The sequence below is a fragment of the Cervus elaphus genome, chromosome 15 (genome assembly GCF_910594005.1).
Source record: "Cervus elaphus chromosome 15, mCerEla1.1, whole genome shotgun sequence".
In the NCBI taxonomy this organism is placed as follows: Eukaryota; Metazoa; Chordata; class Mammalia; order Artiodactyla; family Cervidae; genus Cervus; species Cervus elaphus.
In genome coordinates this window covers 73,165,260-73,178,243 of record NC_057829.1, presented here as the reverse complement: position 1 = coordinate 73,178,243, position 12,984 = coordinate 73,165,260, and the positions used below count along the sequence as shown (strand labels likewise).

Here is a 12,984-nt window from a genome sequence, read left to right as displayed (position 1 = left end):
ATGGCCCTTGCAAGATAGCCTTTTCAAAAAATAGTGAAGAAACTGTACATCCATAGGCAAAGGAAGAAAAAGAAAAAGAAAACCTCAACCTGAGTCTTGTTGTTCAGTCACTCAGTCTTGTCCAACCTCTTTGCAACCTCATGAACTGCAGCACGCCAGGCTTCTCTGTCCTTCACTACCTCCCTGAGTTTGTTGAAACTCATGTCCATTCAGTCAGTGATGTCATTCAACCACCTCATCCTCTGTCGCCCTCTTCTCCTCTTGCCCTCAGTCTTTCCAGCATCAGGATCTTTTCTAATGAGTCAGCTCCTCGCTCATTAGGAGTGAGGTGACCAAAGTATTGGAGCTTAAGCTTCAGGACCAGTCCTTCCAATGAATATTCAGGGTTGATTTCCTTTAGAATTGACTGGTTTGAACTTCTTACTGTCCAAGGGACTCTCAAGAGTCTTCTCCAGCACCACAGTTCAAAAGCATCAACTCTTTGGTGCTCAGCCTTCTTTATGGTTCAACTCTCACATCCGTGAATGACTACTAGAAAAACCATAGCTTTGACTGTACAGACCTCTGTTGGCCAAGTGATGTCTCCACTTTTTTTCCTTTTTTTTTATGTTTCTGCTTTTGAATATGCTGTCTAGGTTTGTCATAGCTTTTCTTCCAAGGAGCAACCTATGTCTTATACCTTATTAAAAAATTAACTCACTTCTAAGAATCTACCCAAAAGAATTGAAGACAGGTATTCAAATAAAAACTTGTGCATGAAATGTTCAAAGCTGTATTACTCACAACAGCCAAAAGGTGAAAACACACCAAATGTCCATCAACTGATGAATAGATAAACAATAACTGTGGTGTAGCCACTAATGGAATATTTATCCATAAAAGAAATGAAGTATTGCTACATCTACAATATAAATGAACCTCAAAAACATTAGCTAAGTGAAAGAAGCCAGACACAAAAGGCCACATGTTATGTAATTTCACTTATATGAAATATACAGAAGGGCAAATCCATGGTACGGAAAGCGGGCTGATGATTGGCAGGGGTGGGAGTGGAGGAGAAATGGGGAGTGACTGCTTAATGGGCACTGGGTTTCTGTTTGAGATGCTGAAAAAGTTCTGGATCTAGAGAGTGGGGATGGCTGTACAATACTGTGAATGTACTCAGTGCCACTGAATTATACACTTTGAATGGCAAATTTTATGTTATATATATTTTACCACAATAAAAAATTAACTCAAACAGAAACTATAAATCATTTAGGAAAAAAATCTTCAGGATCTAGGCCCAGGCAGTGTTCACAGATTTGACACCAAAACATGATCCATAAGAGGAAAACTGACATATTGAGCTTCCCCTCAATTTTAAATATTTATCTGCAAAAGACACTGTTAAGAAGATGAAAAGACAAGCTATAGGCCATGACAAAATATTTGCAAACCACACCTCTGACAAAGGACTAGAATGTATAATATGTAACAAACTCTCAAAACTCAGAAGTAAAAAGAAATCAAACAATTCAATTAGATAATGGGCAAAAAGACAGGAACAGCCATTTCACTGAAAAGGATGCATGGTAGAAAAGCACATGAAAGGATGTTGAACACCACTAGCTCTTATTGGTAGTAGACCACATAAAGGACTGGGTGAGAAATGTGTGCTCAGTCGTGTTCAACTCCTCTGAGACCCCATGGACTGCAGCCTGCCAGGCTCTTCTGTCGTGGGATTTCTCAGGCAAGAATATTGGAGTGGGTTGCCATTTCCTTCTCCAAGGGACCTTCCAGACTCATGGACTGAATCCATGTCTCCTACATTGGCAGACAGACTCTTAACCACTGAGCCACTTGAAAAGCCATTAGTTATTAGGGAAAAACAAATTAAAATCACAAAGTATTACTACACAGGTCCTGTTCCCACAAAGGCTAAAACAAACAAAAAATAATGATAACCTTAAATGCTGCGGAGGGTACAGAGAGACTGGATCCTTCAAACCTTGCTAGTGGCAACATAAAATAGTAAGCAATTTCAGCAAATGTTTGGCATTTAAAAAAACAAAACATGCAACTACGCAATGACTCAACAATTGATCTCCTGGTCATTTAACCCCCCAAAAATAAGGAGAACATATGTTCACACAATGTCACAATCTGTATACAAATGTTCACAGAAGTTTTAGTTGTAACAATCAAAGACCAGAAATAATCTAGATATCCTTCAACATGTAAATGATGAAACAAACTGTGGTATATCCATACTAGAAAATATTATACATGTAATAAATGGAATGAATTACTGATACACATAATAGCCTGAATAAATCCCTGCTGCTGCTGCTAAGTCACTTCAGTTGTGTCTGACTCTGTGCGACCCCATAGATGGCAGCCCACCAGGCTTCCCCGTCCCTGGGATTCTCCAGGCAAGAACACTGGAGTGGGTTGCCATTTCCTTTTCCAATGCATGAAAGTGAAAAGTGAAAGTGAAGTCGCTCAGTCACATCGACTCTTAGCGACCCCATGGACCGCAGCCTACCAGGCTCCTCCGTCCATGGGATTTTCCAGGCAACAGTACTGGAGCGGGGTGCCATTGCCTTCTCCAGAATAAATCTCTAGTGAATCACAACTGAGTTAACAAAAAAAAGCCAATTCCAAAAGATTACATACAACATGATTTCATTTATATCATATTCTTTGAATAACAAAATATAGGAATAGGGGATAGATTCGTGGTCACCAGGAGTGAGGAAGGCGCATGCTCTGGAGGGAGAGAGGAGTACACAGGAGGAAGGAAGGTATGGAGGATTATAAAAGAAGAGATCCTGGTGGGGATGGAACTCTTTTATGTCCTGACTACAGTGGTGGATACATGAACATACACATGAGATAAAACTGCACAGAACTAAACCCACAAACATACATACAAGTCACTTACAAGCAAAACTGTGAAAATCTGAATAATACCAGTGGATTACCACAATGTCAATATCCTGACTGTGATATTACACTATGGTTTTATAAGATGTCACCATTGAGGGAAAGTAAATGAAGGGTGGGGCTTCGCCGTCGGTTCAGAAGGTAAAGAATCTGCCTGCAATGCAGGAAATCTTGCATTCAATCTCTGGGTCAGGAAGATCCCCTGAAAAAGGGAATGTGTACCCACCGCAGTATTCCTGCCTGGAGAATTCCACGGACAGAGGAGCCTGAAGGGCTACAGTCCACGGGGTCACAAAGAGCTGGACGTGACTGAGCGATTAATACTACTTCAAGATGAAGGGTACACAGGGTCTCTGTATTAATTCTTACAATTGCATGAGAATCTATGATTATCTCAAACTTTGAAAATTTAAGTTTAAAAAAGGCCATTCCATAATGATGGAAGAAGTCAAATTGCTAGTTTCTATTTCATATAAAAATGTGATCAACTCTACAGCAGAATAAAGCTTACACTGTAGTTACTTTTTGGATATTTTCTGTACCAGAATGTATTTTAAAAGCAGTTCTGTCAATACAACTAAATAAAACACATGAATAAAAATGTATACATTCCATTAGCATCAACTGGTCACTGAAAAATACTTCTCACGATGATTAGAGTCACTTTGGAACTTACTATCTGGTTACATAGTAATTTACTCAAATTAAGGACAGTCAGAATATGAAGCCCCCAGCAGAAAATAAAATATTGTAAAAAGCATTTAATGGATACTGTTCAGATTTCACTACTAGTCTTTATAAACCAGGGGACGTAGCGAGTGAAAATACTAACTCAACTGTTGGTTCTGTTAAGGAAATGTAAAAAATCTTGCTGTGGTCAGATCAATTAATATTATTGCTTTCTATGAGAAATAAAGTCACTGAGAAGTAGCTCATTTCAGGTCCAAGAGCTAGCAAGTGGTAGATCAGGGATTTAAATCTACTTTGTTGATTCAGTTCAGTCGCTCAGTTGTGTCTGATTCTTTGCAACCCCATGGACTGCAGCACGCCAGGCTTCCCTGTCCATCACCAACTCCTGGAGTTTACTCAAACTCAAGTCCACTAAGTCAGCGATGCCATCCAACCATCTCATCCTCGGTAGTCCCCTTCTCCTTCCACCTTCAATCTTTCCCAGCATCAGGGTCTTTTCAAATGAATCAGTTCTTCACAACAGGTGGCCAAAGTATTGGAGTTTCAGCTTCAGCATCAGTCCTTCCAATGAATATTCAAGACTGATTTCCTTTAGGATGGACTGGTTGCATCTCCTTGCAGTCCAGGGGACTCAACAGTCTTCTCCAACACCACAGTTCAAAAGCATCAATTCTTCAGCACTCAGCTTTCTTTATAGTCCAACTGTCACATCCATACATGACTACTGGAAAAACCACAGCCTTGGCTAGATGGACCTTTGTTGGCAAAGTAATGTCTCTGCTTTTTAAGAAGCTGTCTAGGTTGGTTATAACTTTTCTTCCAAGGAGCAAGGGTCTTTTAATTTCATGGCTGCAGTCACCATTTGAGGTAATTTTGGAGCCCCCCAAAATAGTCTGTCACTGTTTTCACTGTTTCCCCATCTATTTGCCATGAAGTGATGGAACTAGATACCATGATCTTAGTTTTCTGAATGTTGAGTTTTAAGACAACTTTTTCACTCTCCTCTTTCACTTTCATCAAGAGGCTCTTTAGTTCTTCGCTTTCTGCCATAAGGGTGGTGTCATCTGCATATCTGAGGTTATTTCTCCTGGCAATCTTGATTCCAGCTTGTGCTTCATCCAGTCCAAGACTTCTCATGATGTACTCTGCATATAAGTTAAATAAGCAGGGTGACAATATGCAGCCTTGACGTATTCTTTTCCCAATCTGGAACCAGTCTGTTGTTCCATGTCCAGTTCTAACTGTTCGTTTTTTGACCTGCATACAGATTTCTCAGGAGGCAGGTCAGGTGGTATGGTATTCCCATCTCTTTCAGAATTTTCCACAGTTTGTTGTGATCTGCAGATGCAAAGGCTTTGGCATAGTCAATAAAGCAGAAGTAGATGTTTTTCTGGAACTCTCTTGCTTTTTTGATGATCCAACAGATGTTTGCAATTTGATCTCTGGTTCCTCTGCCTTTTCTAAATCCAGCTTGAGCATCTGGAAGTTCACAGTTCACACACTGTTGAAGCCTGGCTTGGAGAATTTTGAGCATTACTTTGTTAGTGTGTTTGTTATGACCACTGCGTTCTCTTGGCAAAACTCTATTAGCCTTTGCCCTGCTTCATTCTGTACTCCAAGGCCAAATTTGCCTGTTACTCCAGGTGTTTCTTGGCTTCCTACTTTTGCATTCTAGTCCCCTGTAATGAAAAGGACATCTTTTTTGGGTGTTAGTTCTAAAAGGTCTTGTAGGTCTTCAGAGAACCGTTCAACTTCAGCTTCTTCAGCGTTACTGGTTGGGGCATAGGATTGGATTACCGTGATATTGAATGGTTTGCTTGGAAACGAAGAGAGATCATTCTGTCGTTTTTGAGATTGCATCCAAGTACTGCATTTCGGACTCTTTTGTTGACCACAATGGCTACTCCATTTCTTCTAAGGGATTCCTGTCCACAGTAGTAGATATAATGGTCATCTGAGTTAAATTCACCCATTTCAGTCCATCTTAGTTCGCTGATTCCTAGAATGTCAGCATTCACCCTTGCCATCTCCTGTTTGACCACTTCCAATTTGCCTTGATTCATGGATCTAACATTCCAGGTTCCTATGCAATATTGCTCTTTACAGCATCAGACCTTGCTTCTATCACCAGTCACATCCACAACTGGGTATTGTTTTTGCTTTGGCTCCATTCCTTCACTCTTTCTGGAGTTATTTCTCCACTGATCTCCAGTAGCATATATTGGGTACCTACCAACCTGGGGTGTTCCTCGTTCAGTATCCAACCATTTTGCCTTTTCATACTGTTCATGGGGTTCTCAAGGCAAGAATACTGAAGTGGTATGCCATTTCTTTCTCCAGTGGACCATTCTGTCAGGGCAACGGTTAATAGAGTTTTGCCAAGAGAACGCACTGGTCATAGCAAACACCCTCTTCCAACAACACAAGAGAAGACTCTACACATGGACATCACCAGATGGTCAATACTGAAATCAGATTGATTATATTCTTTGCAGCCAAAGATGGAGAAGCTCTATACAGTCAGCAAAAACAAGACCGGGAGCTGACTGTGGCTCAGATCATGAACTCCTTATTGCCAAATTCAGACTTAAATTGAAGAAAGTAGGGAAAACCACTACACCATTCAGGTATGACCTATATCAAATCCCTTACGATGATACAGTGGAAGTGAGAAATAGATTTAAGGGACTAGATCTGATAGACAGAGTGCCTGATGAACTATGGACAGAGGTTCGTGACATTGTACAGGAGACAGGGATCAAGACCATCCCCACGGAAAAGAAATGCAAAAAGGTTGTCTGGGGAGGCCTTACAAATAGCTGTGAAAAGAAGAGATGCGAAAAGCAAAAGAGAAAAGATTCCCATCTGAACTCAGAGTTCCAAAAAATAGCAAGGAGAGATAAGAAATCCTCCCTCAGCAATCAATGCAAAGAAATAGAGGAAAACAACAGAATGGGAAAGACTAGAGATCTCTTCAAGAAAATTAGAGATATCAAGGGAACATTTCATGCAAAGATGGGTTCGATAAAAGAAAGAAATGGTATGGACCTAACAGAAGCAGAAGATATTAAGAAGAGGTGGCAAGAATACACAGAATAACGGTACAAAAAACATCTTCCTTCATGACCCAGATAATCACAATGGTGTGAACACTCACCTAGAGACAGACATCCTGGAATGTGAAGTCAAGTGGGCCTTAGAAAGCATCACTACGAACAAAGCTAGTGGAGGTGATGGAATGCCAGTTGAGCTATTTCAAATCCTGAAAGATGATGCTGGGAAAGTGCTGCACTCAATATGCCAGCAAATTTGGAAAACAGCAGTGGCCACAGAACTGGAAAAGGTCAGTTTTCATTCCAATCCCAAAGAAAGGCAATGCCAAAGAATGCTCAAACTACCGCACAATTGCGCTCATCTCACACGCTAGTAAAGTAATGCTCAACATTCTCCAAGTCAGGCCTCAGCATTATGTGAACCGTGAACTTCCAGATGTTCAAGCTGATTTTAGAAAAGGCAGAGGAAACAGAGATCAAATTGCCAACATCCACTGGATCATCAAAAAAACAAGAGAGTTCCAGAAAAACATCTATTTCTGCTTTATTGACTATGCCAAAGCCTTTGACTATGTGGATCACAATAAACTATGGAAAATTCTGAAAAGAGATGGGAATACCAGACCACCTGACCTGCCTCTTGAGAAACCTGTATGCAAGTCAGGAAGCAAAGGTTAGAACTGGACATGGAACAACAGACTGGTTCCAAACAGGAAAAGGAGTACATCAAGGCTGTATATTGTCACCCTGCTTATTTAACTTATATGCAGAGTACATCATGAGAAACGCTGGGCTGGAGGAAGCACAAGCTGGAATCAAGATTGCCGGGAGATATATCAATAACCTCAGATATGCAGATGACACCACCCTTATGGCAGAAAGTGAAGAGGAACTAAAAGGCCTCTTGATGAAAGTGAAAGAGGAGAGTGAAAAAGTTGGCTTAAAGCTCAACATTCAGAAAACTAAGATCATGGCATTTGGTCCCATCACTTCATGGGAAATAGATGGGAAAACAGTGGAAACAGTGACAGATTTTATTTTGGAGGGCTCCAAAATCACTGCAGATGGTGATTGCAGCCATGAAATTAAAAGACGCTTACTCCTTGGAAGGAAAGTTATGACCAATTTAGATAGCATATTAAAAAGCAGAGACATTACTTTGCCAACAAAGATCCGTCTAGTCAAGGCTATGGTTTTTCCAGTGGTCATGTATGGATGTGAGAGTTGGACTGTGGAGAAAGCTATGCACCGAAAAATTGATGCTTTTGAACTGTGGTGTTGAAGAAGACTCTAGAGAGTCCCTTGGACTGCAAGGAGATCCAACCAGTCCATCCCAAAGGAGATCAGTCCTGGGTGTTCATTGGAAGGACTGATGTTGAAGCTGAAACTCCAATACTTCGGCCACCTCATGCGAAGAATTGACTCATTGGAAAAGACCCTGATGCTGGGAGGGATTGGGGGCAGGAGGAGAAGGGGGACAACAGAGAATGAGATCGCTGGATGGCATCACCAACTCGACGGGCATGAGTCTGAGTAAACTCCGGGAGTTTGTGATGGATAGGGAGGCCTGGCGTGCTGCGATTCATGCGGTTGCAAAGAGTCGGACATGACTGACGAGTGAACTGAACTGAACTTGATAGTGTGTGAGATGAGTGCAATTGTGCGGTAGTTTGAGCATTCTTTGGCATTGCCTTTCTTTGGGACTGGAATGACTGACCTTTTCCAGTCCTGTGGCCACTGCTGAGTTTTCAAATTTGCTGGCATATTGAGTGCAGCACTTTCCCAGCATCATCTTTCAGGATTTGAAATAGCTCAACTGGAATTCCATCACCTCCACTAGCTTAGTTTATAGTGATGCTTCCTAAGGCCCATTTGACTTCACAATTCCAGGATGTCTGTTTGTTGATTAGAGAAGATTAACGCCCATGGTCTTAATTACAAGTCAGATTCAGGCAGGGGTAACTAGTAGTTTCTTTTCAAATGCTAATTCAAGCCACTATTCAGTGGCACTGAGGGGTTGAAAAGATTTTATTCAGGTCCCAGAACTGCCATGGCTTAAAAGGGAGTCAGCATCTTCACCACACTGAGCCCTAAGGAAGCATGTTTAAAGGGAAGTAAGTAGTAGATTCTATATTTTCTTAACCTTTTATGCTTAATTCTAAAAGCATAAAAATTTCTGCTTCCGGGTGATATTTAAAACAACTCAGTTCTAGGACTCCTTCTCTTTAAAATTAACCAATCCTATTACATAGTCATGTCTTCTTCTTCAGAACAATATGACAGCACAAACCAGTTTGAACTCCACTGATGGGAAAAATAGTCTTTCAACAATGTCCTCTGAATTGAAAATGAGGCAGAAAACAGATTTTTAAAAAGTAATATAAAACTTAACACTATGGGTTTTCCTCTGGATATGCAGATTAGAAACAAGATATCAAGCATAAACAAAGTTCTAGCTTTAAAAATTTCATCCAAATATTTATGCAGTAACTAGTATGTATGTTTAAAGAACATTGGTTTCAAGACATAATTAGATGAAACATTTTGGAATGATGGCTTTTGAACTTTTAAAAAATGGCAATCTACAATAAGAAATATATTTTATATTATAATCACATACAAATACATGAGATGTACAACTGAAACAAATTCAGGACATGATACTAATACTTTTCCTTACTATGTGGTATATTCTGATATTTTCTATTTTAATCTCTTCCTTTAAAAAAATGCTGGTCAAATTTATTTATGATCTACTATTAAGCTGTAATCTACAGTTTGAAAAACACTGCCCTAGGCACTCTAAGTCATGATCAGATAAGAAATAGAAAGGAGAAGAGTGTATGAGAGAGAGGAGGGAGGGAGATGGGGGGGATGAATATGAGCTAGAGAGATGGAAGGGAATAAGTGATTCCTTGATTCTTTTAACCATAATATTTATGGCAGATTATAGCAATGAGATACTAGTGCTTTGAGGGATAACTAAATTTTCCTGCATTTGAACACTTAGAAAGTATTGTCTGTGTTATTCAATAATAGGGGTTTTTTTTCCTTCATTTTTTCTTGACTCACAGCTACTTCCACTTCACTTTTTGAGATCTCTCTGCTTCTGTTTGTAGTCCCCAAAAGGACAGAGTACTCCATAGCAGCGGCTGAATTGAATTATTTTACTATATCACAACTCTTTCCAAATCAATCTGGTTTGTGTTACTTCTAGGCTGGGAATGGTAAAAACAATCCTATGAAAAGTTATTACTTATAAAAAGTCTTTCCAAACTTGAAACTCTTGGTACTTTTAACAGCTTTCTCCAGAACATAAGCAAAAAGATGGGTGTACTTTTCAAGTACTAGGCCCATTGTTTCGTATTTAAAACAACAATCAAATATATGCTGAGACTTCAAAGCAGCATATTTGGTTAACAACAACAATAACAAATGCTGGTTTATTTAGTTTTTCTTAATGAAAGTTACTATAAAACTGAACGTATTTAAAGTTCCAGAAAACAACTTAGACTCTGCATAAACTACGACAGGCCACATCAGATCCACCAATGAAGTTTTCATTCATTTTACACTATAAAGTACATGAACTACTTTCAACTGCTAGCCAAAATTTTATACACAAATGACATGGAAATTGATAGATATGGAAAACTGAACTAGAAGTAGATAATAGCCAAGAAAAAAGAAAAAAAAAAGCTATGGAGTGGCATTGAGTACTACAAATGGCACTTTCTAAATGCCCAAATGGAAGAAGATTTAATGAGCTCATGAAGCATTGTGATCTTATTGCTATAATGGCTACTGATTCTGAGAGTGCTCTTGGAATATTTCAGACCAGAATCAAGGAACACATTTTACTGATAAGTGGAAACTACACTCAGAAGTGTTGAGCAATTTTTCTTAAGCTACAATGCGGAAGTATCAGATACTGCTATAAAATTATATTAATATTTGTAATACTAATTTATTAGTATTACCATATCAATCACAGCCCCATGGTCAAAATTTATGCCTCAAATGAAATATAAGAAAAAAAGAAGGCCCACCATACACAAGTATTTCATAAATACTATTGACTGAGAGGAATAGGCAATATAGAAAGCCTAAAAATCCCAGTGCTTGTAAATGGACTTAATGTTATGATTGTCTGTCTAGCATGCACAGAAAAGTAGATGCACAAATGAGGTAGCTGCATAGTGGTGCTTTGCATGACTAAAACGGTCTAACACATTTTCTTTAAGTAACTAGACTTTTAAAAATTAAGAAGTATCTACTAACTGAATTACTAGTAAATTAAGGATCTGTCTTTTCACTTTAATTCTTTATAGGCTTTGAAGCAAAAATTAAGAGAACAACCAGTCCAAATGTCTAGTTTTCTAGATTAGATAACTAATGAAAGAGGTCTTCATTCAGAGACATGCCCCAAGATTACACACCTAACACCATCGGGGTGATCTAAGTTCTCCTAGCTCTTTATGCAACACAATATTGCTTCCTCATTCATTGGCCTTCTTTTCTATCAGTGCTCAGCAACCCAGATAAATAAGATACATAAGAATAAGGAGTATTAGGAGATGGGCAGACCAAGAAGTTTAGTAAGATAGGCAAAGATGAGTAGTATCATAAAATATCATGGAACATTCCATACAATTTTGTTTTTCAAACAAAGAGGAACTAATTAACACATGCAGGGTAAGCGTCCTTAAACTGGCTCAAGTCCATATGAAAACACCACCACCCGGGCAATGATCAGTATTTTGGAAGTTGTAATTGTTACCTAGCAGATAACTGTTATGTCTTAATGAGAATTATCAGAATGACACTGACTGTGCCCTGGGTTACCAATAAATTATGTTCAGGTTTATATTTTTATCTCTAAAGTTAATTTAGCATCACTTGAAAAAGAGTTGAGGGTCTTTAACTGTGTTCAGTTCAGTTCAGTCGCTCAGTCGTGTCCGACTTTGCGATCCCATGGACTGCAGCACTCCAGGCTTTCCCCGTCCATCATCACCTCCCAGAATTTACTTAAATTCATGTCCATTGAGTCAGTGATGCCATCCATCTCATCTCATGTATAATGAGACAAATCCATCCTCGAAAAAAATTATGTTGGCAGTAGTTCCACTATATAGATTAAAAAAAAAACCCTGAGATTTAGCAATTTGCCTTGGACTACCAAACAAGGAATTAACTCACAGTTATAGACCTTAATTAGGTGTGGAAGAGTGGACCAAAAAAGATGGAACAGCTCAAAGGGCTTTATTTCCTACAAGTACATACAGCTATTACAGACTTAATTACTGTCTTTCTTTACTGGGCACCTGAAAATATATTCTAGAATTAAAATACTCAGCTCCAAAACAGAAATGATATTCTCAAAGTAGTAAAGTAAAAAAGTCTTGGATGGCTACCAAACTGGTATAAATTTAATTCTCTGTGGTCTACTGCCAGAATCCTAAAATTGATCCAAATCATTCTTAAATTTCTGAATCCTTTTTCTGTTCTTCTGAAATGACTTCTATTGCTATTGTTTAGTTGCTAAGTTGTGTCCGATTCCTTTGAGACTCCATGAACTGTAGCCTGCCAGGCTCCTCTGTCCATGGGATTCTCCAGGCAAGAATACTGGTGTGGATTTCCATTCCCTTCTCCAGGGGATCTTTCTGACCCAGGGACTGAACTGGTGTCTCCTGCATTGGCAGGCGGATTCTTCACCAGTGAGCCACCTGGGAAACCTTACTTCTGTTCAGTACACCTTTAAAATAAAACTATAAACTCTAAGCTTCAACACAAAAGTCTAGGATTCAATGAATCTACAGTTGATTGGCAAAAGATACTATTGATTTGGGCCTGAGTTAGAAATTCAACTTAACTCAAAAAACTAAAATAGAATACCATATGATCCAACAATTCCAATTCTGGGTATATATCCAGAAAAACAAAAACACTAATTGAAAAGATAACACACACCCCAATGTTCAAAGCAGCACTATTTATGTACACAAGATTCAGAAGCAACCCAAATGCCAGACAAATGAATAAAGAAGATGTGGTGCATATATATACAACGAAATATTACTCAGGCATGAGGGAAAAAAATGAAATGCTACCATTTGCAGCAATATGGATGGATCTAGAGAATATTATGTTTAGTGAAATGAGTCAGAGAAAGACAACTACTGTATGACATCACTTATATGTGCAATCTAAAAAAAAAAAAGTATATGCAAAACAGAAAGAGACTGATAGATGTAGAAAACAAACCAGTGGTTACCAAAGTGGGGAGAGAGGAGGAGGGGAGCAAATTAGGGGA

At 39.0% G+C, this 12,984-nt stretch overlaps 1 protein-coding gene across 10 annotated transcripts in view; it reads right to left on the bottom strand.

Annotated features, from left to right (window-relative positions):
* ADD3 (adducin 3) overlaps positions 1-12,984 on the bottom strand; it is a 130,928-nt gene that overhangs the window by 35,304 nt on the left and 82,640 nt on the right. The gene's annotated exons all lie outside the window — the stretch shown is intronic.